The 25262-nt window shown below is 38.1% G+C and overlaps 1 pseudogene; it reads right to left on the reverse strand.

The window, feature by feature from the left end:
• Window positions 1–3078: 3078 nt before the first annotated feature.
• Window positions 3079–25262, reverse strand: part of LOC128576823 (putative homeobox protein NANOG2) — a 41663-nt pseudogene continuing 19479 nt past the window's right edge.

Consider the following 25262-nt stretch of genomic DNA (forward strand, 5'->3'; position numbering starts at 1 on the left):
CCATCGATCCACAAATAGATTAATAAATTGTGGTATATGTACACTATGGAATATTATGCAGCCTTAAAGAAAGATGGAGACTTTACCTCTTTCATATTTACATGGATAGAGCTGGAACATATTCTTCTTAGTAAAGTATCTCAAGAATGGAAGAAAAAGTATCCAATGTACTCAGTCCTACTGTGAAACCAATTTATGGTTTTCATATGAAAGCTATAACCCAGTTATAACCAAAGAATATGGGGAAGTGGGAAAGGGAAGGGGGGGAGGTGGGCAGAGGGAGGGGGATTGGTGGGATTACACCTGTGGTGCATCTTACAAGGGTACATGTAGAAACTTACTAAATGTAGAATATAAATGTAGAATTTTCTTATATTCTAAGAAAATGCCATAACTAAGAAAATGCCAGGAAGGCTATGTTAACCAGTGTGATGAAAATATGTCAAATGGTCTATAAAACCAGTGTATGGTTCCCCATGATTTCATTAATGTACACAGCTATGATTTAATAATAAATAATAATAAAAGAAAATTGTGTATGTGTGTGAGAGAGAGAGAGAGATGGAGAGATATTGAGATTGGAATGGGGTTTTGGTAATTGCATTTGGATAACAAAGACCTGAAATTTGTTACTTAAAATAATTAAGGGATATCTTTCTCTCACCTAAAACGAGTGCAGTGTCAGGAAGTCCAGGACCAGTGGAGACATATCAGTGTCTCATGTCCCTCATATTTTCTTTTTGTTCCATGATAATTGACACGAAGATCCCATCTTCCAGATGTCTCATGGTTACAGGATGCATGCTGCAACTCCAGCCATCATTTCTGTGTTCCAGATAGGAAGAATGAAGAAGAGGAGAGGGCAAAATATCTCATCAGTAAAATTAGTCTTCTTTATAATAGAGCTTTCCCCAAAATCCTACTCAGTCACTTCCAAATACATCCCATTGGACAGAATTGTTACACATGGCCACCACTATCTGCAGCAGGGAAAATTGTAATGAAAATTGAGTATAGTTAGCAAGGAAGAAAGGATGTTGGGTAGGCTATAGCCAGTAGAGAATAAGAGGTTGAAGATATGGGAGGTAAGATACCATTTTTTTAGGTAAAATGAATTTTATTTATTTGTACTTAAGACCAGGCAAACTGGTACTGATGTCATCATGATGCAGCCAAATACAACATATCTTTCTACAAGTATTAGATAATGAACAAATCAGCAATTGTAGTAAAACAGAGCAAAAAGGGGCAAAGGAAATCCATGAAGTGCATTCTAGCTAACCCTTCATCTGAACAATTGATAATTTAATATGGAAAGCCTTCTATTCCTCAAAGTAAAAGTAGGCCTCTTTGCCCACTTCCCTGGCAGTGGAGGCCAGTTCGCTGTCCATTGCAAACGTATTTTGCTCTGTAAGCCTCTGTCTTGCTCTTACTCTGTAAACCTACCTTTCTCTTCCTCAACAAACTTTGTTTCATGCTTGCCTCAAAAAAAAAAAAGGGAAAAGTAGACCTATCATTTGATCCTGCAGTCCCACTTGTAGCTATCTACCCAAAAGAAAAAAAGACATTTTACCATAAGGAAGGACATTTGTACTCGAATTTTTATAGCAGCACAATTCATAAAGCAAAGATGTAGAAACAATCCATGTGCCCTTCAACAAATGGATTAATAAATTGCAGTTTATGTATACCATGGAATACTATTCAGCCAAAAAAATAGATGGTGATTTTGCATCTTTTTTTTAACAACCTGGATGGATTTGCAGAATGTTTTCCTAAGTATCATAAGAATGGAAAAACAATCCTTACATGTACTCAATACCAACTTGAAACTAGAAGATTAACAATCACAGACTCACATGAGAGAAAATCTTAAATTCAAAAAGGGAGGGAGAAAGGATTCAGGTGCAACACATGGATATATGGCACATCCCCGGGTGTAGGACACACAGCTACAACTCTGACTTTAAAACTTTCATGTGCAAATGATACAACCTAATGGTTATATAATTTACCTTTTGGGTTTGTCCATCCCTGAAGCATTCATTCTAACCACCGACAATTACAATTTAATTGGAAATAAAAATAAAAAATATCCTTGCCTTTTAAGTATTCATTTGTGAGAAAAAAAAATAAGATCTCTTAATCCTAGAAGGTGGGAATAATCCTTCATATATCTTTGTATTTTTCACTTACTAAAGCTATCCAAACTAATTACTATGAATACTTTATCAACAGCCAGAGATATCTTCTATCATGTTGTCGATAGCAGTTAAGGTTATTGGAACCTCTGATTAGACTCCAATCTTGCAATAGGCACACTGAAAGCCAGAATAGAGGCAGAATAGTTCCTCTAAAATAAGAAAAATCAGCTAGGCATGGTAGCTCAAGCCTGCCTGTAATTCTAGCACTTTGAGAGGTCGAGGTGTGTGGGTAGATTTCTTGAGCTCAGGAGTTTGATAATAGCCTGAGCAAAATCAAGACCCCATATCTACTACAGGCGAAACTTACTAAATACAGAATACAAATGTCTACATACAATAACTAAGAAAATGCCATGAAGGCTACGTTAAACAGTTTGATGAGAATATTTCAGATTGTATATGAAACCAGCACATTATACCCCTTGATTGCACTAATGTACACAGCTATGATTTGACAATAAAAAAGTGAGCAAAATGAAAAATCAGAAAAACTAGCCAGGTGTTGTGGTGGGTGCCTGTAATCCCAGCTACTTGGGAGGCTGAAGTAAAAGGATGGCTTGAGCCCAAGAGTTTGAGGTTGCTGTTAGCTATGACACATGGCACTCTAGTCAGGGTGACAGAGTAAAACTGTCGAAAGAAAGAAAGAAAGAAAGAAAGAAAGAAAGAAAGAGAGAGAGAGAGAGAGAGAGAGAGAGAGAGAGAGAGAAAGAGAGAAAGAAAGAAAGAAAGAAAGAAAGAAAGAAAGAAAGAAAGAAAGAAAGAAAGAAAGAAAGAAAGAAAGAAAGAAAGAAAGAAAGAAAGAAAATAAGAAAAATCCTATAAGAGGAAAGGATTCAGCCACTTCCCACACTAAAACTAAGTAATACACCCATCTTCACACATCTTCAGGCTGCATGTTCATTGAGTAATTTAGGAATAAATCCTTGGTTTGTGGGGAGGTAAAATTCTTAGTGGTTTGATGGATTACATTATGGCTTTCTCCAGCAGCTTCGAAAGCAATTTCCAAATCACTGGCAAGAAAATTTTGCTGGAATTGCAGGCTTAACTGTAAAGGCTCCTCCCCATAGTTAAGGAAGGGATTGTTCTAGGCATGACTGTTCCAGGCTTGGATGCACCAGGTCTTAATGTTCCAGGAGTAGTTACTCCAAGACTGGCTGTTCCAGGTTTGATTACTCCAGGTTGGGTTGCTCTAGGTCTGGTTGCTTCACCCTAGAAGGTTTCTGGATGGGTTCATCAGGCACATCTGGTGATAGGAAGAGTAGACACTTGGGTATTCCATGGGTGCTGAGACCTTCTAAGACTCAGGCTCAGAAGGTGTTCTTTAGCCAGTTGTTTTTCTGCCATCTCTTAGATTTCATTTGCTGGTTCTGGAACCAGATCTTAACCTCTTTATAGCTGAGGTTCAGGATGTTGGAAAGTTCTTGGATCTGTGGTAGGCTGAGGTATTTCTGTCTCTGAAGTATAACATTGAGTATACACAGCTGGGTGGTAGAGAACACAGTTCTGGTCTTCTGTTTCTTGACCTTGACCTTATCTTCCTTCTTTACTACACTTTTTCTACAGAAGTGTTTTGTTTCACATATACCCTGGTAAGATGCACAGCAGGTGTAATCCCACCAATCCCCCTCCCTCTGCCCACCTCCCCCCTCCCTCCCCTCCCATATGTGAAACTTAGTAAATGTGGAATGTAAATGTCTTAGCACAATAACTAAGAAAATACCAGGAAGGCTATGTTAACCAGTGTGATGAAAACGTGTCAAACGGTTTATGAAACTAGTATATGGTGCCCCATGATCACATTAATGTACACAGCTATGATTTAATAAAAAAAAAAAAGTGTGTTGTTTCACTTTGGTACTAGTGGAAGAGTCAGGGCTTTACTGAGTCAGCAGATCCATAGAAGTAGGAAGAAGAGAGGCAGTCTCTTTGTGGGGCACCTCTGTAGAAGACATTTTTAAGGATGGATTATTTTCTTCAAGCCGACAAGTCACAGGCATTGGAGAAGAGTCTCTAGAATCAGATGCTTCAGAGCAAGGTGGGCTTTGGGGACATGCAGGATCCACCTTCTTGTTATTAAGAAGAGGAAATCTTTCAGGTCCTTTGTTAGATAAACTTCCAAATATTTCATCTCCTTTGGCACTACTGTGAATGGGATAGAGTCCTTAACTGTTTTTTCAACTTGACTATTGTTGGTAGATATAAAGGCTACTGATTTATGAATGTTGATTTTATAACCTGAGATGCTGCGGTATTCCTTGATCATTTCTAAGAGTTTTTGAGTAGAATCCCTAGAAAGTCTAAGAAAAGAAATAGCAGAAAATGTTAACAAATGGAAAAACATACCATGCTCATGGCTGGGAAGAATCAACATCGTTAAAATGTCCATACTACCCAAAGCAATATATAATTTTAATGCGATCCCTCCACTGTCATACTTTAAAGATCTTGAAAAAACAATACTTTGTTTTATATGGAATCAGAAAAAAACCTCAAATAGCCAAGACATTACTCAGAAATAAAAACAAAGCAGGAGGAATCACGCTACCAGACCTCAGACTATACTACAAATCGATAGTGATCAAAACAGCATGGTACTGGCACAAAAACAGAAAAGTAGATGTCTAGAACAGAATAGAGAACCAAGAGATGAATCCAGCTACTTACCTTTATTTAATGTTTGACAAGCCAATTAAAAACATTCAGTGGGGAAAAGATTCCCTATTTAACAAATGGTGCTGGGTGAACTGGCTGGCAACCTGCAGAAGATTGAAACTGGACCCACACTTTTCACCATTAACTAAGATAGACTCTCACTAGATTAAAGATTTAAACTTAAGACATGAAACTATAAAAATACTACAAGAGACTGCAGGGAAAACCCTTGAAGAAATCAGCCTGGGCGAGTATTTTATGAGGAGGACCCCCAGGCAATTGAAGCAGCTTCAAAAATACATTACTGGGACCTGATCAAACTAAAAAGCTTCTGCACAGCCAAGAACACAGTAAGTAAAGCAAGCAAACAGCCCTCAGAATGGGAGAAGATATTTGCAGGTCATGTCTCCGACAAAGTTTTAATAACCAGAATCCACAGAGAACTCAAACATATAAGCAAGAAAAGAACAAGTGATCCCATCGCAGGTTGGGCAATGGATTTGAAGAGAAACTTCTTTGAAGAAGACAGGCGCACGGCCTACAGACATATGAAAAAATGCTCATCATTTTTAATCAACAGAGAAATGCAAATCAAAACTACTTTGAGATATCATCTAACTCCAGTAAGATTAGCCTATATCACAAAATCCCAAGACCAGAGATGTTGGCGTGGATGTGGAGAAAAGGGAACACTTTTGGACTGCTGGTGGGAATGCAAATTAATACATTCCTTTCGGAAAGATATATGGAGAACACTTAGAGATCTAAAAGTAGATCTGCCATTCAATCCTATAATTCCTCTACTAAGCATATACCCAGAAGACCAAAAATCACATTACAACAAAGATATTTGTACCAGAATCTTTATTGCAGCCCTATTCATAATTGCTAGGTCTTGGAAAAAGCCCAGATGCCCATCGATCCACGAATGGATTGATGAATTGTGGTATATGTACAACATGGAATATTATGCAGCCTTAAAAAAAGATGGAGACTTTACCTCTTTCATGTTTATATGGATGGAGCTGGAGCATATTCTTCTTAGTAAAGTATCCCAAGAATGGAAGAAAAAATATCCAGTGTACTCAGCCCTACTATGAAACTAATTTATGGCTTTCACATGAAAGCTATAACCAAGTTACAACCTAAGAATAGGGGGAAGGGGGAAAGGGAGGGGAGGGAGGGGGGAAGTGGGCAGAGGGAGGGGGATTGGTGGGATTACACCTGCGGTGCATCTTACAAGGGTATATGTGAAACTTAGTAAATGTGGAATGTAAATGTCTTAGCACAATAACTAAGAAAATGCCAGGAAGGCTATGTTAACCAGTGTGATGAAAATGTGTCAAACGGTCTATGAAACTAGTGTATGGTGCCCCATGATCACATTAATGTACACATCTATGATTTAATAAAAAAAAGAAAAGGAAAAATTAAAGAGCTGAACTGTTAAAAAAAAAATAAGACTAAGACTTAAATATCTAAATAGGACCTACAGAAAAAGATCCAAGAGCCAGGAAGAAGAGGGTCCCCTGCACAACAGCAGGTGACAACCAGCTCAATCCAGCAAGATGACTGGTAGAGTTTGAGATCCTGGGGATAGCAAGGTAAACAAAATAAACATGTTGTCTTTGCCCTCATGGAGCTTACTGTCTTGAGAAGAAGACAGACGAACATTTATAACAGACACAATTATATGTGAAGTTCCCACTCTGATAAGTGCTGTGGAGGGGAAGTATATAATTCTGTGAATAGGTTTTAAAAGGATTTGACCTAAGCAGGGAGGTAAAGGAATAAGGAAGTAATGATGGAGGTGAAACCAAAGATAGATTCAGAATTGACTGGTTGAAGATTGGGTAGGTGGGATGGGGCAAAAGTGTTTCCAGAGGAGGGAACAGCATGAAGAAAGACACTAATGCTCTATTCATTTTAAAAATTTATTTTATTTCACTTAGAATATTTTGTATTGTTATGTCTTAGGTCCATTAATCTTTAGTAATTAATTACATCCAGTATTTTTTCATCTCAGATATTATAGTATTTATATCTAGATGTATAATTTGGGCCTTATTAATTATATCTCATGTTTTTACTTAACATGACCATGCCTTCCTCTAGCAATCTGGACCAATGGCATATAGTTGTAATAATGTTTAATGTGCTTATATGCTCATTATAACATCTATTCTCAGTCACTTTGGATAGATTAATTTTTATCCTCATGATGGGTAATGTTTTCCTGCTTCTTTGCATTTCTGGTTATTTTTGTCGTTGTTGTTGAGGCATTATGCCATTCATAATGCCAGGCATTATGAATTTTACCTTTTAGTAAAATTTTACTGATTTTTTTGCCTTTTGGTACTAATTTTTTTTTTATTAAGTCATAAATCTTCTTGATCTTTGTTCTCAGGTGTACTTATTTGGAAGTAGATCTTTCAAGTCTTGCTTGTATGATTTGTTAGGTAGGACCACAGCAGTGTTTTACATACAGCTAATTATTCCTGACTATTGAGACAAGGCCCATCTGAATGCCTCATGCCACATGAATTATGAGGTTTTCACTGTAGCTGGGGAGAACAGACATGGTCTCCAGATGTGTTTGAGCTTCTGCAATAGGTTTCCTCTAATCCTTTTCAGGTGGTTTCTTCCCCTAGCCTTGGGTAATTTCCTTTTGTAAATTTATTGATCAGGCCTCTAAAGAACACTTGATAATAGTTGTTCAAAGATCTCCGTATGTAGCTCCCCCCCCTCTCTCTGTTCTGTGAATTCCAGCCACCTTGGTATTTCTGATCTCTCATCTCCGTCATCTTAATTCAAGGAACCCCTGTACTCTAACTGCATTCTTTCTTATTTCTCTATGAACTAGAAATTCTCAAGCACCTCATTTCTTCCCCATCTCTCAGGGATCACTGCTCTTTTTTTTAATTTTTTTATTAAATCATAGCTGTGTACATTAATGCAATCATGGGGCACCATACACTGGTTTTATAGACTGTTTGACACATTTTCATCACACTGGTTAATATAGCCTTCCTGGCATTTTCTTATTTATTGTGTTAAGACATTTAAATTCTACATTCACATATAACCTTGTAAGATGCACCATAGGTGTAATCCCACCAAATTACCCTCCCTCTGCCCCCCTCCCCCCTCCGTTTCTCCCTTCCCCCTATTCTTGGGTTATAACTGGGTTATAGCTTTCATGTGAAAGCCATAAATTAGTTTCATAGTAGGGCTGAGTACATCGGAAACTTTTTCTTCCATTCTTGAGATACTTTACTAAGAAGAATATGTTCCAGCTCCATCCATGTAAACATGAAAGAAGTAAAGTCTCCATTTTTCTTTAAGGCTGCATAGTATTCCATGGTGTACATATACCACAATTTATTAACCCATTCATGGATCGATGGGCACTTGGGCTTTTTCCATGACCTAGCAATTATAAATTGGGATGCAATAAACATTCTGGTACAAATATCTTTGTTATGATGTGATTTTTGGTCTTCTGGGTATATGCCTAGTAGAGGCATTATAGGATTGAATGGCAGGTCTATTTTTAGATCTCTATGTGTTCTCCAAACATCTTTCCAAAAGGAATGTATTAATTTGCATTCCCACCAGCAGTGTAGAAGTGTTCCCCTTTCTCCACATCCACGCCAACATCTCTGGTCTTGGGATTTTGTGATATAGGCTAATCTCACTGGAGTTAGATGATATCTCAAAGTAGTTTTGATTTGCATTTCTCTGATGATTAAAGATGATGAGCATTTTTTCATATGTCTGTAGGCCACGCATCTGTCTTCTTCAGAGAAGTTTCTCTTCAAGTCCCTTGCCCAACTGCGATGGGATCACTTGTTCTTTTCTTGCTTATACGTTTGAGTTCTCTGTGGATTCTGGTTATTAAAACTTTGTCGGAGACATGACCTGCAAATATCTTCTCCCATTCTGAGGGCTGTTTGCTTGCTTTACTTACTGTGTTCTTGGCTGTGCAGAAGCTTTTTAGTTTGATCAGGTCCCAGTAATGTATTTTTGAAGCTGCTTCAATTGCCTGTGGGGGGTCCTCCTCATAAAATACTCACCCCGACCGATTTCTTCAAGGGTTTTCCTTGCACTCTCTTGTAGTATTTTTATAGTTTCATGTCTTAAGTTTAAACCTTTATTCAGTGAGAGTCTATCTTAGTTAATGGTGAAAGGTGTGGGTCCAGTTTCAATCTTCTGCAGGTTGCCAGCCAGTTCACCCAGCACCATTTGTTAAATAGGGAATCTTTTCCCCACTGATGCTTTTAAATGGCTTGTCAAAGATCAAATAAAGGTAAGTAGCTGGATTCATCTCTTGGTTCTCTATTCTGTTAGGGATCACTGTTCTTGATTGCCTGATGTTAAATGTCTTGAAAACTATTATTGCCTGTTTTTTTCATTAAATCGTAGCTGTGTACGTTACTGCAATCATGGGGTATAATATGCTGGTTTTATATACAATTGAAATATTTTCATTGAACTGGTTAACATAGCCTTCATGGCATTTTGTTAGTTATTGTGTTAAGACATTTATATTCTACACTTAGTAAATTTCACATGTACCCTTGTAAGATGCTCCATAGGTGTTGTCCTACCAATTAACCTCCCTCCACTCATTCTCCCCACTTCTCTACCCTCTCTTTCCCCATAATCTTGAGCTATAATTGGGTTATAGCTTTCATATGAAAGCTATAGATTGGTTGCATAATCGAGCTGAGTACATTGGATACTTTTTCTTCCATTCTTGAGATACTTTGCTAAGAAGAATATGTTCCAGCTCCATCCATGTAAACATGAAAGAGGTAAAGTCTCCATCTTTCTTTAAGGCTGCATAATATTCCATGGTGTACATTTACCACAATTTATTAATCCATTCGTGGGTTAATGGGCACTTGAGCTTCTTCCATGACTTAGCAATTATGAATGGGGCTGTAATAAACATTCTGGTACAAATATCCTTGTTATAATGTGATTTTTGGTCTTCTGGATATATACCTAGTAGAGGAATTGTAATATGGAATGGCAGGTCTATTTTTAGATCCCTAAGTGTTCTCCAAACATCTTTCCAAAAGGAACGTATTCATTTGCATTCCCACCAGCAGTGTAGAAGTGTTCCCTTTTCTCACCACCCACGCCAACATCTCTGGTTTGGGGATTTTGTGATGTGGGCTAATCTTACTAGAGTTAGATGATATCTAAAAGTAGTTTTAATTTGCATTTCTCTAATGATTAAGGATGATGAGCATTTTTTCATATGTCGGTAGGCCATGTTTCTGTCTTCTTTGGAGAAGTTTCTTTTCAAGTTCTTTGCCCACCCTGAGATGGGATCACTTGCTCTTTTCTTGCTAATACATTTGAGTTCTCTGTGGATTCTGGTTGTTAAACCTTTGTTGGAGGCATAACCTGAAAATATCTTCTCCCATTCTGAGGGCTGTCTGCTTGCTTTACTTACTGTGTTCTTGAATATTTCCTATTTTTGTTTTTATTGTTTTTGTCAGGTTGGAGGGCAAATCCAGTCTCTGGACTGCTTCTAGGAATTATATGGTGGAGAGCTGTGAGGTAATTATTTTCTTGTCTTTATATTTGTTTGATCTCACTACTGCTAAGTATCAAAACTAAGTGACAGTTATAATGTTTTTATTCACATGAGAAAAGCCTAAGAATAAAAAATGTATTCCAACTCAAGAGATCTGAGGACAATTGTGGATCATAGGAAATTTGGCCATATTCCAAGGTTAACTCTTCATGATTGGGTACAAAATTTTCTGAGTATAAGGAAGTTGAAAAAGGAGATTAACTTCCCTTCAAAGGATAAGTGTTTAAGGCTTAGGATGGATACCCACAGAATTCTCAGCCACGGGGCCTCTAACACTAAGTGTTAGAGAAATTGTGCTCTCATCTCAGATACTATCCTACATGGGAATGAAGCTGTATACAGGATAGTAGCCCATGGTGTGAGTCCCATGACCATAGCTTCAGCCTAATTTCAGAGATTATGAATTACCAAGAAAGTACATGATGGTACAAAAACATGTGCAAAGAACATTGAAGTGCCTTTAGCTAAGCTTCAAATCTATTGACATCAAAGAATTCATCATCAGAGATAAACCATATGAATGTGGTGATCATGGATGATTTTTCAACCAGAGTTCAAACATCATTCATTATCATTAAATACATACTGAAGCCATAGGAATGCAGTCACTGGAGAAAAGCCTTTAAGAGCAAGTTAAACCAGAACAATCATCAGAAATTTCAATCTGGAGAGAAACTGTTGAATATACAAAATGTGATACTCCTCTCTGTTCTTATCCCATACAGCCCCCCCCCATATAAGTGATTCCTTTGTATCCCCCTTCACATGGCTTGGTAAGGGAGTCACATGCCCCTCCCCTTCCTAAAGGAGAATATGTTCTTCCCAAATCCAAGGATTAATAATGCTACAAATTCTTCTAATTCTTTCTAGCCTTTTGAGCACAAATGGGCTGAAGAGGGATGGAATGATTGTTAGTAACATGACTAGTCTTGTTGTTCCTATGTAAACCTATAGGACTGTGTTTGGAACTCTTTGGTTGCTCAGTTTAGAATGTGGAAGTACTTGGTGCATATTTGTTTTAGTTATGTAGCTTCAGCCAAAATTCTGAGGAAACTAAAGAAGTTCCGTTCATTATCTTGCTGAACTTGTATTATGTATTTTTTACTCAATATGGTAGTAGAAGTATGCTTCTGTGACCAAAAACATCTAAATATTTTATTTTTTTATCAGTCTCAATTTAGAACATAGTTTCCAAAGATAGTTTACAGAGAAAGTATATTTCTTAGGCATAAATATACATTTCTGAATTGTTTTTGAAGAAAAGGAGTATTTATTTGGCTTTTTGATAGCAAAGGATATCCCTAGTATTTAAAAAAGGGGTGGAAGGAGGAAATGCAATGGAAAAGAAAGTAATGTATTATGTTTTTTTCCTAAATCAAGAACTTATATTAAAAATGAATTTATAAACAAGACAAAAGGTAAGCCGCCAACTAAAAGAAAACATTTGTGACAAGCATGGCAGACATAAGGTTTAATATCCTTAATGTACAAATAACTCTTACAGCATAATGACTAAAAACACTGAGGATGTGTTCCTTTCACTAATAATAAAAACTATAATTTAAATCAATTAAATATTATTTTATCAGACTGGCAAGGATTAAAGCAAATGCTCGACACTGTCAAGGATACATGAAAGCTCCTCTGCATTGCTAGTGCTGACAAAAACCTTTCTGGAAAGTATTTGTATTATTTAATAACATCCTTTAAATAGTTAATTTCCCTTTGACCTGGTAATTCAATTTCTAATAATATGCCATAAAGAAATAACTGGAGATATTCACATAGGTTTGTTGGGGGAGAATATCACCACAATGATTACCTAATAAACACAAATAAATAGAAACAATATTTTTGTTATTTAGTCCAGCAGATAGGTTTATGTGATAGGATATGACATAGTTATTATGCAGAATTTTGCAAAGCTTTTTAATGCCATAGAAAATGTTATGTCAAAATAATTGTGATTGAACATTATGCCCAAGTCTGAGATTACAATTACAATTATTACAATTCTGCATGTGCATGTGTGATTTTGGAGTTGGTATGGGCCATTTTCCCCAATACTTTTCAAATTATCTTTGTTTTACGAAATGAAATTATAAAATATTGTAAGTCGAAATTTGTAATGATTTTTCTGCATTTAGGTACATATCTGTTATAATTGGTGTTAATGTCCCATGATTCTCAAATTAAATGGTTTATAAGTTTGATGTTGATGCTGAAAATTAAGGACAAATATGGCATTGAATTATATAATAGGTATCTGAGAGTGTTCAGATATATTTCAGAGTTTTCCTGAACTGCCAATGAAAGAGGCTCTGTATCACAATATATTAAGAACCCATATGGTAAGATCATCTGATTAGTTATCAAACATCCATCCCCAAACTATGCATTGCAGGCCTCCCTTTCTTGTCTCTTCTGATAACCTTCTGCTTAATAATGGAATGTGAGTTGCTGTGATAACAGGAGTGAGGAATTACCTGGAAGGGAATTGTACAGTATGAAGAAAAACCTATTTAAGTCCATGCAAAAATACATTTGATGTAATCTTAACATGTCACTTTGCCTGCTCTCATGCTGCAAATTTGCATCAAAAATCTAGTAAAGTTTCTTAAAATTGTGGCAGTCTGACTAAACTTAGTTTTCTTTATATTTTTTACTGACTTATTTATTTATTTATTTATTTATTTATTTATTTATTTATTTATAGACAGAGTCTCACTTTGTCACCCTTGGTAGAGTGCCGTGGCATCATAGCTCACAGCAACCTCAAACTCTTTTTTTTTTTTTCAATTAAATCATAGCTGTGTACATTAATACGATCATGGGGCACCATACACTGGTTTTATAGACCGTTTGACACATTTTCATCACACTGGTTAATATAGCCTTCCTGGCATTTTCTTAGTTATTGTGTTAAGACATTTACATTCTTGGGCGGCGCCTGTGGCTCAGTCGGTAAGGCGCCGGCCCCATATAACGAGGGTGGCGGGTTCAAGCCCGGCCACGGCCAAACTGCAACCAAAAAATAGCCGGGCGTTGTGGCGGGTGCCTGTAGTCCCAGCTACTCGGGAGGCTGAGGCAAGAGAATCGCTTAAGTCCAGGAGTTGGAGGTTGCTGTGAGCTGTGTGAGGCCACGGCACTCTGCAGAGGGCCATAAAGTGAGACTCTGTCTCTAAAAAAAAAAAAAAAAAGACATTTACATTCTACATTTATTAAGTTTCACATATACCCTTGTAAGATGCACCGCAGGTGTAATCCCACCAATCACCCTCCCCCACCCACCTCCCCCCTCCCTTCCCTCCCTTTCCCCCTTCCCCCTATTCTTAGGCTATAACTGGGTTATAGCTTTCATGTGAAAGCCACAAATTAGTTTCATAGTAGGGCTGAGTACATTGGATACTTGTTCTTCCATTCTTGAGATACTTTACTAAGAAGAATATGTTCCAGCTCCATCCATGTAAACATGAAAAAGGTAAAGTCTCCATCTTTCTTTAAGGTTGCATAGTATTCCATGGTGTACATATATCACAATTTATCAATCCATTCGTGAATCGATGGGCACTTTGGCTTTTTCCATAACTTAGCAATTATGAATTGGGCTGCAATAAACATTCTGGTAGAAATATCTTTGTTATGATGTGATTTTTGGTCTTCTGGGTATATGCCTTAATTTTATTTACATTGGACTGAAATCCATTAGTTCTTAAAAGCAAATAATACATGGTTTTTTGCTCATCCTTGTTTACCCAGTACTTATCACAATACCTAGCACCTAGTAGGTATACTCTAAAAATGTTTAAAATTCTTATACATAAGTAAATAAAGAAGATAAAATCAAGTTGACTCCAGTCTGAAAAACATGGGGGAGGAGGGATTTAAGAATTCTAAAGTGTTAATTTTGAGACACCATAAAGCTTTATATTTGGGCCTAAATATTTATTATCAACGTAGAGGCTTCAAGAATTATCTGTTATTTCATATGATTATTCTGTCATTTACTTAGAAAATGGTTGTTATAATCTCATGTTATCATTTTGGTTTTATTAATTTTTCTTACAGAGCTGTTAAATTGTGATTTATACATTGTCTTGTTTACATTAACATAGTAAATTTTGAATCTCAAATGATGGTTTCCTTTTAAGTATAACATGTAATATTAATCCATCTTTTTTTATTGTGTGTCATAACTTACTCCATCATTTTATTTTCATCCTTGCTGTAACTTTATGTTTGGGATATTTCTCTTATGAATTGCACATAGCTATTTAATAATAGAACAATGTATTGCATAAATATTTCCTGGGATTGCAACATCCTAGTTCTGTATTCCAAATTCATTATATTCTATAATTGCAATTGTGATTTCCTCTTTGAAGAAAAGCTTCATTTATTACTTCTCCAATACTCTTTCTTTCTTTATGTACATCCAAGTTTCTGCCCTATATCATTTTCTTCATTTTTATTTTTTTAAGTTTTTCTTTTTTTTTTATTAAATCGTAGCTGTGTACATTGATATGATCATGGGGCATCATACACTCGCTTCATAGACCATTTCACACATTTTCATCACAATGGTTAACATAGCCTTCCTGGCATTATCTCAGTTACTGTGCCAAGACATTTACATTCTACATTTACCAAGTTTCGCAAATACCCCTGTAAGATGCACCGCAGGTATAATCCCACCAATGCCCCTCCCTTTACCCACCACCCCCTTCCTCCCCTACCTATCCCACTTCCCCCTATTGTTAGGTTGTAACTGGGTTATAGGTTTCATGTGAGAACCCCAAATTAGTTTCATAGTAGGGCTGAGTACATTGGGTACTTTTTCTTCCATTCTTGAGATACTTTACTAAGAAGAATATCTTCCATTCTTGAGATACTTTACTAAGAAGAATATGTTCCATCCATGTAAACATAAAAGAGGTAAAGTCTCCATCTTGCTTTAAGGCTGCATAATATTCCATGGTGTACATATACCACAATTTATTAATACATTCGTGGATCGATGGGCACTTGGGCTTTTTCCATGACTTAGCAATTATGAATTGGGCTGCAATAAACATTCTGGTACAAATATCTTTGTTATGATGTGATTTTTGGTCTTCTGGGTATGTGCCCAGCAGAGGAATTACAGGATTGAATGGCAGATCTATATTTAGATCTCTGAGTGTTCTCCATATATCTTTCCAAAAGGAATTTATTAATTTGCATTCCCACCAGCAGTGCAGAAGTGTTCCCTTTTCTCCACATCCACGCCAACATCTCTGGTCTTGAGATTTTGTGATATAGGCTAATCTCACTGGAGTTAGATGATATCTCAAAGTAGTTTTGATTTGCATTTCTCTGATGATTAAAGATGATGAGCATTTTTTCATATGTCTGAAGGCCGTGCACCTGTCTTCTTCAGAGAAGTTTCTCTTTAAATTTCTTGCCCAGCCTGCTATGGGATCCCTTGTTTTTTTCTTGCTAATGCGTTTAAGTTCTCTGTGGATTCTGGTTATTAAACCTTTGTCGGAGATATAACCTGCAAAGATCTTCTCCCATTCTGAGGGCTGTTCGTTTGCTTTACTTTCTGTGTTCTTGGCTGTGAAGAAGGTTTTTAGTTTGATCAAGTCCCAGTAGTGTATTTTTGAAGCTGCTTCAATTGCCCGGGGAGTCCTCCTCATAAAATACTCACCCAGACCAATTTCTTCAAGGGTTTTCCCTGTACTCTCCTCTAGTATTTTTATAGTTTCATGTCTTAAGTTTAAATCTATAATCCAGTGAGAGTCTTTCTTTCTTAGTTAATGGTGAAAGGTGTGGGTCCAATTTCAGTCTTCTGCAGGTTGCCAGCCAGTTCACTCAGCACCATTTGTTAAATAGGGAATCTTTTCCCCACTGAATGTTTTTAATTGGCTTCTCAAAGATCAAATAGCAGTAAGTAGCTGCATTCATCTCTTTGTTCTCTATTCTGTTCCAGACATCTACTTCTCTGTTTTTGTGCCAATACCATGCTGTTTTGATCACTATCGATTTGTAGTAAAGTCTGAGGTCTGGTAGCGTGATTCCTCCTGAGAAATTTTTGTTCTTATTTCTGAGTAATGTCTTGGCTATTCGAGGTTTTTTCTGATTCCATGTAAAATGAAGTATTGTTTTTTCAATATCTTTAAAGTATGACAGCGGAGCTTTAATAGGGAGTGTGTTGAAATTATATATTGCTTTGGGTAGTATGGACATTTTAATAATGTTGATTCTTCCCAGCCATAAGCGTGGTATGTTTTTCCATTTGTTAGCATTTTCAGCTATTTCTTTCTTAGAGTTTCATAGTTCTCTTTATAGAGATCTTTCACATCTTTTGTTAGGTAAATTCCCAAATATTTCATCTTCTTTGGCACTACTGTGAATGGGATAGAGTCCTTAACTACTTTTTCAACTTGACTATTGTTGGTGTATATAAAGGCTACGGATTTATGGATGTTGATTTTGTAACCTGAGATGCTGCTGTATTCCTTGATCACTTCTAGGAGTTTTGTAGTAGAGTCCCTAGTGTTTTCCAGATACACAATCATATCACCTGTGAAGAGTGAAAGTTTGATCTCTTCTGACCCTATATGGATATCCTTGATCGCCTTTTCTTCCCTAATTGCGGTGGCTAAAACTTCCATTATAATGTTAAAGAGCAATGGAGACAATGGGCAGCCTTGTCTGGTTCCTGATCTGAGTGGAAATGATTCCAATTGAACTCCATTCAATATGATATTGGTTGTGGGTTTGCTGTAGATGGCCTCTATCAGTTTAAGAAAAGTCCCTTCTAGACAATTTTCTTGAGTGTTCTGATCATGAAGGGATGCTGGATATTATCAAAAGCTTTTTCTGCATCGATTGAGAGAATCGTATGGTCTTTGTTTTTTAATTTGTTTATGTGCTGAATTACATTTATAGATTTACGTATATTGAACCAGCCTTGAGACCCTGGGATAAAACCAACTTGGTCATGATGTATAATTTGTTTGATGTGTTGCTGGATTCTGTTTGTTAGGATCATGTTGAATATTTTTGCATCTATACTCATTAGTGATATTGGTCTATAATTTTCTTTTCTTGTTGGGTCTTTTCCTGGTTTGGGGATCAGGGTGATGTTTGCTTCATAGAACGTGTTGGGTAGTCTTCCTTCTTTTTCTACCTTTTGGAAAAGGTTGAGTGATAGACGTACTAATTCCTCTTTAAAGGTTTGGTAGAATTCTGAGGTGAAACCATCTGGTCCCGGGCTTTTCTTTTTAGGGAGATTTTGTATAGTTGATGCTATTTCTGAACTTGAAATGGGCCTGTTCGGTATTTCCACTTGATTCTGGCTGAGACTTGGAAGGTGACGTGCTTCCAGGTATCGGTCAATTTCCTTTAGATTTTCATATTTCTGAGAATAAAATTTATGGTAATATTCATTAAGGATTTTTTTGATTTCTGACAAGTCTGTTGTTATTTCGTCTTTGATGTTTCTGATTGATGATATTAGAGATTTTACTCTTTTTTTCCTGATTAGGTTGGCCAGAGGTATATCTACTTTATTGACCTTTTCAAAAAACCAGCTTTTTGATTTAATGATCTGTTGTATTATTCTTTTGTTTTCAATTTCATTTAATTCTGCTCAAATTTTGGTTATTTCTTTTCTTCTACTGGGTTTGCGGTTGGAGTGTTCTTCCTTTTCCAGTTGTTTGAGATGTCCCATTAAGTTGTTAACTTCCTCTCTTTCCGTTCTCTTGAGGAAGGCTTGCAGTGCTATAAATTTCCCTCTTAGAACTGCCTTTGCGGTGTCCCAGAGGTTCTGATTGTGTCTTCATTGTCGTTTTGTTCCAAAAAATTGGTGATTTCTTTCTTAATCTTATCTCTGACCCAGCTATCATTCAGCATAAGGTTATTTAACTTCCATGTTTTTGTATGAGTATGCAGATTCCTGTTGTTACTCCGTTCAAGTTTTTTTCATTTTTTTTTTTATTAAATCATAACTGTATACATTGATATGATCATGGGGCATCATACACTCGCTTCATAAACCATTTGACAAATTTTTATCACAGTGGAAAACATAGCCTTTCCGGCGTTATCTCAGTTACTGTGCCAAAACATTTACATTCTACATTTACCAAGTTTTGCAAATACCCCTGTAATATGCACCACAGGTCTGATCCCACCGATCCTCCTCCCTCTACCCACCCCCCCCTTTCCCACTTTCCTCTATTGTTAAGTTGTAGCTGGGTTATAGCTTTCATGTGAGACTCCCAAATTAGTTTCATAGTAGGGCTGTGTACATTGGGTACTTTCTCTTCCATTCTTGAGATACTTTACTAAGAAGAATAAGTTCCAGCTCCATCCATGTAAACATGAAAGAGGTAAAGTCTCCATCTTTCTTTAAGGCTGCATAGTATTCCATGTTATACATATACCACAATTTATTAATCCATTCGTGGATGGATGGGCACTTGGGCTTTTTCCATGACTTAGCTATTATGAATTGGGCTGCAGTAAACATTCGGGTACAAATATTTTTGTTATGTTGTGATTTTTGGTCTTCTGGGTATATGCCCAGCAGAGGAATTACAGGATTGAATGGCAGATCTATTTTTAGATCTCTGAGTGTTCTCCATATATCTTTCCAAAAGGAATTTATTAATTTGCACTCCCACCAGCAGTGCAGAAGTGTTCCTTTTTCTCCGCATCCACGCCAAAATATCTGGTCTTGAGATTTTGTGATACAGGCTAGTCTCACTGGAGTTAGATGATATCTCAAAGCAGTTTTGATTTGCATTTCTCTGATGATTAAAGATGATGAGCATTTTTTGATAAGTCTGAAGGCCGTGCGCCTGCCTTCTTCAGAGAAGTTTCTCTTCAAATCCCTTGCCCAGCCTGCGATGGGATCCCTTGTTTTTTTCTTGCTGATGTGTTTGAGTTCTCTGTGGATTCTGGTTATTAAACCTTTGTCAGAGATATACCCTGCAAATATCTTCTCCCATTCTGAGGGCTGTCTGCTTGCTTTGCTAACTGTGTTCTTAGCTGTGCATAAGCTTTTTAGTTTGATCAAGTCCCACTAGTGTATTTTCGAAGCTGCTTCAATTGCCCGGGGGGTTCTCCTCATGAAATACTCACCCAGACCAATTTCTTCAAGGGTTTTCCCTGCATTCTCCTCTAGTATTTTTATAGTTTCATGTCTTAAGTTTAAATCTTTAATCCAATGAGAGTCTATCTTAGTTAATGGTGAAAGGTGTGGGTCCAATTTCAGTCTTCTGCAGGTTGCCAGCCAGTTCACCCAGCACCATTTGTTAAATAGGGAATCTTTTCCCACTGAATGTTTTTAATTGGCTTGTCAAAAATCAAATAGCGGTAAGTAGCTGGATTCATCTCTTGGTTCTCTATTCTGTTCCAGATATCTACTTCTCTGTTTTTGTGCCAGTACGATGCTGTTTTGATCACTATCGATTTGTAGTAAAGTCTGAGGTCTGGTAGTGTGATTCCTCCTGTTTTGTTTTTATTTCTGAGTAATGTCTTGGCTATGCGAGGTTTTTTCTGATTCCATATAAAACGAAGTAATGTTTTTCCAAGATCTTTAAAATATGACAGTGGAGCTTTAATAGGGAGTGCGTTGAAATTATATATTGCTTTGGGTAGTATGGACATTTTAATAATGTTGATTCTTCCTAGCCATGAGCATGGTATGTTTTTCCATTTGTTAACATTTTCAGCTATTTCTTTTCTTAGAGTTTCATAGTTCTCTTTATAGAGATCTTTCACGTCTTTTGTTAGGTAAATTCCCAAATATTTCATCTTCTTTGGCGCTACTGTGAATGGGATAGAGTCCTTAACTGCTTTTTTAATTTGACCGTTGTTGGTGTATATAAAGGCTACCGATTTATGAATGTTGATTTTGTAACCTGAGATGCTGCTGTATTCCTTGATCACTTCTAGGAGTTTTGTAGTAGAGTCCCTAGTGTTTTCCAGATACACAATCATATCATCTGCGAAGAGCGAAAGTTTGATCTCTTCTGACCCTATATGGGTATCCTTGATCGCCTTTTCTTCCCTAATTGCGGTGGCTAAAACTTCCATTACAATGTTGAAAAGCAATGGAGACAATGGGCAACCTTGTCTGGTTCCTGATCTGAGTGGAAATGATTCCAGTTTAACTCCATTCAATATGATACTGGCTGTGGGTTTGCTGTAGATAGCCTCTATCAGTTTAAGAAAAGTCCCTTCTAGACCAATTTTCTTGAGTGTTCTGATCATGAAGGGATGCTGCATCTTATCGAAAGCTATTTCTGCATCAATTGAGAGAATCATATGGTCTTTGTTTTTTAATTTGTTTATGTGCTCAATTACATTTATAGATTTACATATATTGAACCAGCCTTGAGACCCTGGGATAAAACAAACTTGGTCATGATGTATAATTTGTTTGATGTGTTGCTGGATTCTGTTTGTTAGGATCTTGTTGAATATTTTTGCATCTATATTCATTAGTGATATTAGTCTATAATTTTCTTTTCTTGTTGGGTCTTTTCCTGGTTTGGGGATCAGGGTGATGTTTGCTTCATAGAACGTGTTGGGTAGTCTTCCTTCTTTTTCTACATTTTGGAACAGGTTGAGTAACATAGGTACTAATTCCTCTTTAAAGGTTTGGTAGAATTCTGACGTGAAACCGTCTGGTCACGGGCTTTTCTTTTTAGGGAGGTTTTGTATAGTTGATGCTATTTCTGAACTTGATATGGGTCTGTTCAACATTTCCACTTGATTCTGGTTAAGTCTTGGAAGGTGGCGTGCTTCCAAGTATTGGTCTATTTCCTTCAGATTTTCATATTTCTGAGAATAAAGTTTCTTGTAATATTCATTAAGGATTTTTTGGATTTCTGATGAGTCTGTGGTTATTTCGTCTTTGTTGTTTCCTATTGATGATATTAGAGATTTTACTCTTTTTTTCCTGATTAGGTAGGCCAGAGGTTTATCTATTCTAATGACCTTTTCAAAAAACCAGCTGTTTGATTTATCGATCTGTTGTATTATTCTTTTGTTTTCAATGTCAGTTAATTCTGCTCTAATTTTGGTTATTTCTTTTCTTCTACTGGGTTTGGGGTTGGAATGTTCTTCCTTTTCCAGTTGCGTGAGATGTCCCATTAAGTTGTTAACTTCCTCTCTTTCCGTTCTCTTGAGGAAGGCTTGCAGTGCTATAAATTTCCCTCTTAGAACTGCCTTTGCGGTGTCCCAGAGGTTCTGATAGTTTGTGTCTTCATTGTCCTTTTGTTCCAAAATATTCGCGATTACTTTCTTAATCTCATCTCTGACCCAGCTATCATTCAGCATAAGGTTATTTAACTTCCATGTTTTTGTATGGGTATGCAGATTCCTGTTGTTACTCAATTCAAGTTTTATTCCATGATGGTCCGAGAAGATGCATGGAATAATTTCTATTCCTTTAAATTTACTGAAGTTAGACTTGTGACCTAAAATGTGGTCAATTTTGGAGTAAGTTCCGTGGGCTGATGAGAAGTATGTGTATTCAGTTTTGTTGGGATGAAATGTTCTGTAGATGTCTGCTAAATCTAAATATTGGATGGTTACTTTTAAATCTAAGATTTCTTTGCTCAGCTTATTTCTGGAGGATTGATCCAACACTGCCAAGGGAGTGTTGAAATCTCCGAAGATTATGGAGCCGGAGGAAATCAAGTTACTCATGTCTGTTAGAGTTTCTCTTGTAAATTGAGGTGCATTCTGGTTGAGTGCATAGATATTAATAATTGAGATCTCATCATATTGAGTATTATCCTTAACAAATATGAAGTGACCATTCTTGTCCTTCCTTACTTTTGATGGTTTAAAGCCTACTGTATCTGCAAATAAAATTGCAACACCTGGTTTTTTCTGATTACCATTTGCCTGAAATATGGATGACCATCCTTTCACCCTGAGTCTGTATTTGTCTTTTATGTTGAGATGTGACTCTTGTATGCAACAAATATCTGGCTTGAGTTTTTGTATCCAGTCAGCTAACCTATGCCTCTTTAGAGGACAGTTTAAACCATTCACATTGATGAAGAGTAATGATAAGTCTGGTGGAATTTTGGGTATCGAGTTTTTCAAAGGTCCAGTGGACATTTTTAATCCTTTCCCCAGTGTGGAAGTTGGAGTTTGATCCGAAGTTACTGAGTGAGTTTACTTTTGTGGTATAGGATTGGGTTGGTCATTGTGGAGGATAGGTCTGAGAACATCCTGAAGAGCTGGATTACTTATGGCAAATTTTTTCAACATATGAATGTCATTGAAGTATTTAATTTCTCCATCATAGATGAAACTCAGTTTAGCTGGATACAAGATCCTGGGTTGAAAGTTTTTTTGCTTTAGGAGATTAAAAGTCGATGACCAGCCTCTTCTGGCTTGAAAAGTTTCAGCAGAGAGATCTGCAGTTATTCTAATATTCTTACCTTTGTACGTTATAGTTTTCTTTCGCCGGGCTGCTTTGAGAATCTTCTCTTTCATGTTAACTTTAGTGAAGCTAATTATGATATGTTTGGGGGATGACTTATTGGGGTTGAATCGTGCTGGGGTTCTGAACCTGTCTGCTATCTGAATTTCAGATTCTCTAGGCATGTGTGGAAAATTTTCTTTCATAATTTCATGCAGAAGGGCCTCTGTGCCCTTGGAGGCCACTTCATCATTCTCAGAAATCCCTATTATTCTTACGCTGCTTTTTTTCGAATTATCTGAGAGTTCTCTGAGTGAGTGATCCATTTTTGCTCTCCATTTCTCTTCCTTTTTGAGAGATTGGGAGCGTTCGAAGACTTTATCTTCAATGTCAGAAATCCTTTCTTCTGCTTGCTGCATTCTGTTACTGAGGGATTCTACTGTATTTTTCATATCTTTGAGGGCTGAAAGATCTTGCTTCAGTGTGTCTAAATCTTTGGTGGTTTTGTCTTTAAATTCGTTAAATTCTTGAGACAATTTTTGAATTTCTCCTCAAATTCCTAATTCCATTTTTTAATCTTGTCTGCAATCCAAATTCTGAATTCGATTTCTGACATCTCAGCCAGTTGTTTATGAATGGGATCTTCAATCACATCTGCCGTATCTTTTCTTGGGGGGGTTGATCTATTCTGATTATTCATGTTACCAGAGGTTTTCCGCTGATTCCACCCCATGGTTATTTTACTCCCTTTCGTTTTTCCCCTGGAGTTTTATCGAGGGCCCGTACAGTGTTGTGGCCTGAGAAACTGGGGCCCAGTCTGTTGTGGTGGAGCAAAGTGGTTCTGTCTTGTTTTCAGCTGGTTTCTGTTCGATCCTATTGCAACTTCTACTCTGGCTTGAAGTCTCAGCTGTGTGGAAAAACCAGCAATTAAGTCACCCTGCCCGGCCACCTCTGCCCCAGTTGGAAAAGGAGAATCAAACCTTCCTACAACCGCACACCCAGGGCACCGCCTGAAAAGTCCTCAGTCTATTAGCGCAGTTCAAAAGGTCCAAATCAACTGTCTCAATCAGCACCTGTCTCGGGTAGGAGAGTTCAAGATGTCTCTGGGAACTGGATCAGAGGGGCCTGGTGACTCCTCTGACACGGCTCACCCCAGTGCAGCGTGGAGTCAGGAGGAGCCACCCAGCAAACAGAGCAGTCTAGGAAGGTTGACGTCTCCTTCCCCACTTTGCCCCTCCGTCGGACCCAGTTACTGGTATCTCTGCAGATGGCTAACCCAGTTGCCTGCAGTGAAGAGACACTCCAGGGGTTTGCACCTGCCTGAATCACAAGAAAGTCTGCCAGGCCCCCGCAGACTTCCGCTATCTAGCAGGAGGAGATGGGGCCTGACATCTTTGAGTGTTTGATGCAGGTGATGGGAAGGAGGTGTTCACTCAGGCTTAGCCCCATCCCTGATGGATGCTGCTAACAGAACAGACAACTTTGCGGGGTTCTGTCTCTGTTCCTGTCTAAATCGCCTACAGAAGACGGGCTGTTTTGAGTTCAAACGTCTTTGCTGTTGGAGGTTTGCGTCCGATCACCTCTCTGGGTTGGCCCCGCCCTGGAAGCTTCTCGGTTTTGTGAGCAGTGTCAGGAAATCCCCCGCTCACCGGTGGCCTCCTCTGGTTGCCCAGGGAGACAGGGGGTGTGGCCTCAGAATATCCAGAAGTGAGCGTTCTGCCGTTAAAGAAAAAACGGCTGTTGATCTACCTCCAGGGAACTGCTGCTCTGGTGTGGGCACTCAGGTGACCCTTTTCTCCTCTGTCTCATGCCCCAGAGTCAGCACTGAGCGGCCGCAGTTTGTGCTGGGTCCACACCCCTCAGGAGTTCCCCCAAGAATCAGAACTCTTGGGGGATAGGCCCCCAGACCCCTATTCGGAGTGGGGAGTGGAGCTAGTGTTTCATTCAGTTTTACACAACAATACGGCCCAGGGAGGGCTCCTGCACTGCACTGCAGGGAAGTGCCGCCAAGGTTTGATTTCCCTTCAGCAGAGTGCCCTCTCCTCGCTCATGTGTCCCAGAGTCAGCGCTGACCTGACGCAGCTCAGGCACTGTGCACTCCCCTCGAGAAATCACCCAAGGAGCCGAACTCCTGGGGGATAGGCCCTCAGACCCCGAGTGAGAGTAGGGGCTCTCAGCTCTCAGCGGGGAATCTAGACTCTTATTCAGTCTTGTGCCCTGTAATGTTGCCCAGGGAGGGTTGCTGCACTGCACCGCAGGGAAGTGCCATGAGGCGCGACTCCCCCTCAGCCCGGTGCCCTCTCCACACTCGCGCGCCTCAGTGTCAATGCTGACCAGTCGCAACTCGGGGACTGTCCAC

This window comes from Nycticebus coucang, chromosome X, assembly GCF_027406575.1.
Source record: "Nycticebus coucang isolate mNycCou1 chromosome X, mNycCou1.pri, whole genome shotgun sequence".
NCBI classification, from domain to species: domain Eukaryota; kingdom Metazoa; phylum Chordata; class Mammalia; order Primates; family Lorisidae; genus Nycticebus; species Nycticebus coucang.